This window comes from Cryptomeria japonica, chromosome 7, assembly GCF_030272615.1.
Source record: "Cryptomeria japonica chromosome 7, Sugi_1.0, whole genome shotgun sequence".
Lineage (NCBI taxonomy): Eukaryota > Viridiplantae > Streptophyta > Pinopsida > Cupressales > Cupressaceae > Cryptomeria > Cryptomeria japonica.
In genome coordinates this window covers 582,495,315-582,501,867 of record NC_081411.1, presented here as the reverse complement: position 1 = coordinate 582,501,867, position 6,553 = coordinate 582,495,315, and positions in this window count along the sequence as shown.

Genomic DNA, 6,553 nt, shown 5'->3' with positions numbered 1-6,553 from the left:
AGTTCGGGTTTATAAACCCGAACTACAACTAACATGAGTTTTACATGGCTATGAAGTGGTGTAAATTGGGGTTACAAACCCGATTTGCACCAAACCTTAAAAAAATTGAAGGTAGGTGTAATTTGGGTTTGTAAACCTGATTTACACTTGTGCACAAAAACTAACTTAAAACACCCAAAAAAGGATGAGAACCTCTTAATGAGGGTCCTAAATCACATAGGATAGACAATAAACACTACCTTCAAAAACATGCTTAGAAAACATGAACTGGAAATTAGACAAAATTTGTAGGGGTTATCTTATTTTTGTGACATAGCCAAAAACTAGGACAACAAAAATGATCCTAGGAAATGCTACAAGATTTGGACACTAGAGCAATCCCAAAACATAATGTAACAATTTTAAAATATAGTATTTTTGACATTTTGAAAAAAAGTAATAGGTTAAAATTAAATGTAGTTGAATATTTGTATTATGCCTAGTTCCTCAATGGAAGCAAGTTAGGGTTGTAAATCTCACCAATTTATGAGAATTGATACCATATGATTAAGATAGGTTTCATTTAACATTATGTTTAACTCTCTGTTAAGATTGAACCTAATATTTAAACATGTGGTTCTTCATATTCTATTTAAAGTCAAATCAAGTTATAATTTGCCCCTATTCAGATTAAGAATCTTATTCTTATGTACATTTGAGGTTCCAAGAAAGTATGAATTTTATTCTTACCTCCTTGAGCTCTCTATTATATTGATAATGGATCACAAAGGGTGATTAAAACTGATGATGCAAAAAATCTGATTTAAGAACAATCATTCCCAATAATAATTTAAAAACTTTATTGTTTAATTTTATTGAATAATTGACGACATTTTTAAGGTTCTTTCTAGGATCTTGCTATGCCCTATACTAATTAGATGTATGGGGATGTGTAATGACCAAATAGGAGTCATGTAATCAATATATTATTTATTTACTAAATCTTAATTATATTTAACTAAGTTGAAAGGACACTGACATGTAGAAATTGGATGCTAAATGACTATATAGCTAAAGGATATAAGTGTGTCAAAGTAGCATACATGTGCCACACTAGCATCCAAGTATAACAAACTTAGAGGCTTCACATGTTGGTAACAAAACGTAAAACTAACATAGGGAAACACAGGACATCACATAAAACATAGCTTAACACATAAAAAGGAACACAACACTAGCACTAAGAGTGGGTACAAGATTAAGGTTGGTTTTATAATGATCTTATCACATGGCACAAGAGCTAAAAACTACAGTGAGCCCAAAGTATAATGCAATCATTGTGACATTTATAATTTTTGACAAATTACATGATAAAGTATAGGATAATATTTTATATAGCTGAATAAATTTGTATCATCTCTAGATCATCAATATAAAGAAATTAAGGTCTTAAGCCTCACTGGTTTCGAAGAATTAATGATTGATCTAGGTTCTATTTAATGTTATGTTTAATTCCAAGTTGAGATTGAATTTATAAGATTCAAACATGTGGTTCTTGGTTTTCTATTTGAATGCCTCTTACAATATTACATTCCTACTAAGATTAATCATTTTATTCTTATGCATTTGAGATTCAAATAAAATATGAATCCCTAGACATTATTTAAAATATTTATTATTAGATTTAATTAAATAGTCAACTATGGTTTTAAGGTTCATTCTAGTATCATGTTATGCCCCATTCCTATTGGATGTATGAGGATATGATTGACCAAATATGACTCATATAATCATTAAACTAGTGATATAAATATTATTTCCTAATTATTAATATTGTTAGATAGGTCAACTTCATTGAGATTAACAAGTTAATATATTGGTCATTTAAAATTATTGAATAAAAAATATTCTACAAACTTCATTCAATTTGTACAACTTTTATTACTAGTTATTTTCATATTTCTTAGACAATTTTTTTTTTTTCAATAAAAGTGGATTATTCCACTAAACAAATATTTCTTAGACAATTATTTTCATTTGTTATGTGAATTTACTTAGGATTCTTTTTTACCCTCCTTTTATCATTTAATATTTTATTTTGACCCGTGATGGTCTTATATGTAAGCATTATTTCATACTTAGACTAGGGCCATGTAGCTACAATTGCTATCAAACATTGTTCAAAATGGTGGACAAACAAAATGGGCTTGGAATGACCTCTAAAATTATTAATAGAGTGACAAAGATGCAAAAATTATACAAAAATTTTTATTGGTGGAGAGCATACCCTCAATGCAATTTCAATAGAGATGTAAATTGAAGGTTAAAAGGTTCAAGCAAAGAGTTGTGAGTCAATTAAATAATGTAGTTTTTGATAGTCAAGGAGTGTGAGAAATTTGCTCCTTTATAAGTGTGAAGGAAAATTTAGGAGGTGAAGTAGTGTTATAAGAGATGCTAGGTTAAAATAAAATGTGAAATTATCTATCAGAAGTCAACCAATAGAAGGAAGTATATTTCTCTAGATCATAGAATAATGTTGCAATAACAATAGGATTTTTTATTGAGGAAGATCAAAATAAAATTCAATAATTTTAAGCAATCAATTAATTCATTATTGTTGAAATTTTGGTGAGTGAATATTTGTTGGGTCGAAAAAGTATGAGTCTTGTGACATTACAAGTAGTTTGATATGGTAGCATATAGAGAAGGAAGTAATATACCAATCTTGTGTAGACCAAGAAAGTGTAGTAGAAGGGAGACAAAGTATTATGTGTAAGGAAAAGAAATGAAAAAATTATTTGGAGGTGGACAAATTGTAGAGCACTAAATTCCTCAAGGGATGTGCAAAGGTGTAGAATGAAGAAGGTGGTCTTTTAGAGGATGTGACATGACCTAGCTCAAGGCCTTGGAGCTAGAAGATGTTATCACAATAATATATACATGTGTTAAGGGTATGCTAATGTTGGCGAATAACTATTTTTATGTGTGAAGGTTCATTCATGTGGATGACATCCTTTCTTAGTTGCAATATTCAAATTTTAAATCTTGTATCAAATCATAGAACCATTTGATAACAAGATCCTTGAATCTTGACCAATACCATTAATCTTAGTTTTTTTTTCCAAAGAATCAATTCCTATAAAGATCCACATTGAAAGAGTTTAATATTGAAGCAAACTATGCACCAATTTATGAAGGTTATCACCTTTAAAGACTATGATGCATTTTTTAATAAGGGATCAAGATGTGTATAATTATGTATCATTGTGTTTCATAGAAGGGATCTTCGCTCTTAGTGTTCTATCTTTTGAACAGTTGTAAAAGATAATATTTGTAATTAATGTATTCAACCATTTTTCTTTAATGCACAAATTTTGTCATTGATATTCAATAAAATCTATGTTGATCCACTCTCTTTGCACACGCTAGTATCATTTTTATGTGTGTATAGTTTCTTACTTTGATAATGATTGGATTCTTTTTCCTTCCTTGATGTAGTGCCCCTCCTCGATCAGCCTCTTTTCTATGTTTTGAATTACTTCAGTGACTGTTCTGTGGAACATTACTATATTTTGATTCGGATATTATGCGATGTTATTTCATGCTTTATCTGGATTTATGGTATATGATTTTATGCAGTATTTCAGTGCTTATGAGTAATGTTATTTTTATGGATCATTATCATGGACTGACACTATTCCCTTATATTGCGATGTGTTTTTTATATGTTGTGTGTTTGCAAGTGTATTGGGATGCGAGGGGATGATTTTCCTTCACTCACTCTAGTGAGACAGGGAGGGTGAACTCACAATACCGGTTCCCACTTTTTGACCAACTTTGACACTTATATGAATATTTTGAAAAAAACCTTCACTTTACGACACCTATAACTTTTAAACCGTTAAGAATTTGAAGATGATATAAACTAGTGATTTTTAACATTTTGTTTGTAGATTCTAAATATATTTTTTTCAAATTTGTTTGAATAAAATTTTATTGATTTTTCCATCTCCCTCAAAAAGTAGTTTTTTACGGCAAACAACATTTTTTAAGAGTGATGTGTATCCTGAAACACATAATTTTTTTTCTATAAATGATAAAAACTTAATTCTTTTGAATTTTGGTTTGTAACATCGATACACAGGGCATGTAGTTGGTTTGATAGTGATATGTTGAATATTTTTCATTTTATTAACTTTTGATGTTCGACTAATGATAACTTAGATATAGGTGTATGTTTGAACACATAACTTGTTCTATATATATCAAAATTAAATTTTCTTTTTTTTGTTGGAAAGAAAGCATCAATACCTAGTGCACATATATTTTTCACAATTTTTTTGAATTAGTTTACTATTTTTCCCAATGCATTGAACAAAGAAGTTCATGTTCGGTGAAAAACCTACATTCATAAGAAATAAAATAAAAATATATTAATGAAATTAAATATATTAATTGTTATACTATTTGGAAATCTTATAATAAGGACTAAATACTTTTAAAAAAAAACTTTTAAATGAATTAATTTGACCCCCCAAAAGCTAATGTAAAATTGGTTTTTTATCAGCATTGGATAGATGCAAAGGAGACTCCATTGCAAGTATGATTTAGAAGTAGAGAGGTTCTATCCAAGAAATTTCAATCTAAGAGCCTTTGATTTAACTCTCTTCAATTAATTACTTAAAATGGGACCTCTTAAAGCTTAAATCATTATATTTTTGTAAAAATGTATGATTTCAGCAAAAATCGTGACGTACCAAAAAGTGGGAACCAGCTTTGTGAGTTCACCCGGGAACGTCATGATTCTCCTTCATCGGTGTGCATGCCATGCCTAAATATATATATATATTGGTCTATATGAACATGTGGTTCTTTGGTGTAGGATATTGCAGGTACTAGTACCGGGTAGGTACGGGGTATTGACTCCACCTGGTTTCGCAGGTCTGAGCATACCTTATATATCCGATGGGAGTGGAGGAGATAGTTGTTGTACCCTAGCTTGACCGCAGTTGCACTCGTATGAGTGTTGTCAGTCGATTGTGTTTCCCTGTCTAGCTGTTATGCGAGTCATGGTGCCTTGGTTTGGTCATTTGAGAGTCGTCATTTGATCTATCTTGGTTTTGCATGTTTCTGTTTATTTAAATGGTTATTTAATTTAAATGGATGATGCTATCTTGTGTTGGCATAATCATTTAATTAATATACTTTGTGATTATTGATTTGTTTAAATTAATGATTGTTAGATTAAATGGTTAAATGGCATAATTTATTGTGTAAGTTACATAATGTATTTTTGTGAAATAACTAAATTGCCTAGCCATTTTAAAAAGGTTAAATGCTTATGTTGAAGGAAGTATTTATGGAAAAAGAAATAAATAAAAGCTTTCCTTTGTATTTTTTTTCAATTTGGCCTTTTTAATTTAATCATTGGAAAGAATTATTATTTTTGGGAAAGAAAAAAAAATCTGATTTCCTTTTAGTTTTAAAATATTTAAATTTGATTGGATGAAAACTTTAACCTAGAAGCTTGGGTTAAAAGATATTTTTGGGCATCCATTCTGGGCATTCATGGCAGGAGAAGAAGAGAATTTTGGAGAGAAAAATCTGGAAAAACTTCCTGGAGGAGCTAGAAATTCAACGTGGCTGCAAGACTGGTTGTTCTTCATCTCTTTGCTTGCTAATTGCTTCAAGGTTGGAGGTTTCCTTCTTGTTTTGTAATTGTTTTGTAATTTTCAGTTTGCTTCCTGTGCATGGAAATTTATTCAATCTTCCTGTAGATGTTTGTGGAATGATTGAAATGGAAGAATTAGTGTTTACTACTGCTGGTTTTGTGAAATCTATATCATATGGTTACATTCAGGAAAGAAATGGTTCATTTCTCTATTTGTTGTGTGTGTTTTGTTCTTGGAAATCAATTTATTGATTTACCTCTTCTTTGAGAAGAAAGAATTTTAGATTGGGCTTGCTGGGTGCATCCTTGTTTCTATTTTGTCATGATTTGGTTAGTCATTATTTCTAGTATGTTTATTTCACCATTTACCTTGCTGGTAAACTCTTCCATGAAATAATTTTGGAAATGAAGTGTCACCAATTTGAAGAGGTAAATTACTTGTTCGAAGAGGTAAGTGTTACCAGTTCAAAGAGGTAAATTACCTATTCGAAGAGGTAAGTGTCACCGGTTCAAAGAGGTAAATTACCTATTTGAAGAGGTAAGTGTCACCAGTTCGAAGAGGTAAGTGTCATTAGTTTGAAGAGTTGAATTACTTGTTCGAAGAGGTAAGTGTCACCGGTTCGAAGAGGTAAATTACCTATTTGAAGAGGTAAGTGTTACCGGTTTGAAATGGTAAGTATTACCGGTTCGAAGTGGTAGTATTACCCATTGGTAGTGGTAGTGTTACCAGTGGTAGCAACACTACCGTAAGTGGTGTTTGTTGTCCCAGAAGCAGCACAATTGTGGGTTGGTTTGACCCCTGCTTGGTTTTGAGGCCTCACTGGTCTTCAAAGCCGGTTTGTGTTTAGAACTTATATTTTATAAATGAAATGTTTAAAGTGGTTTTGTGTGATGTAATGTGAT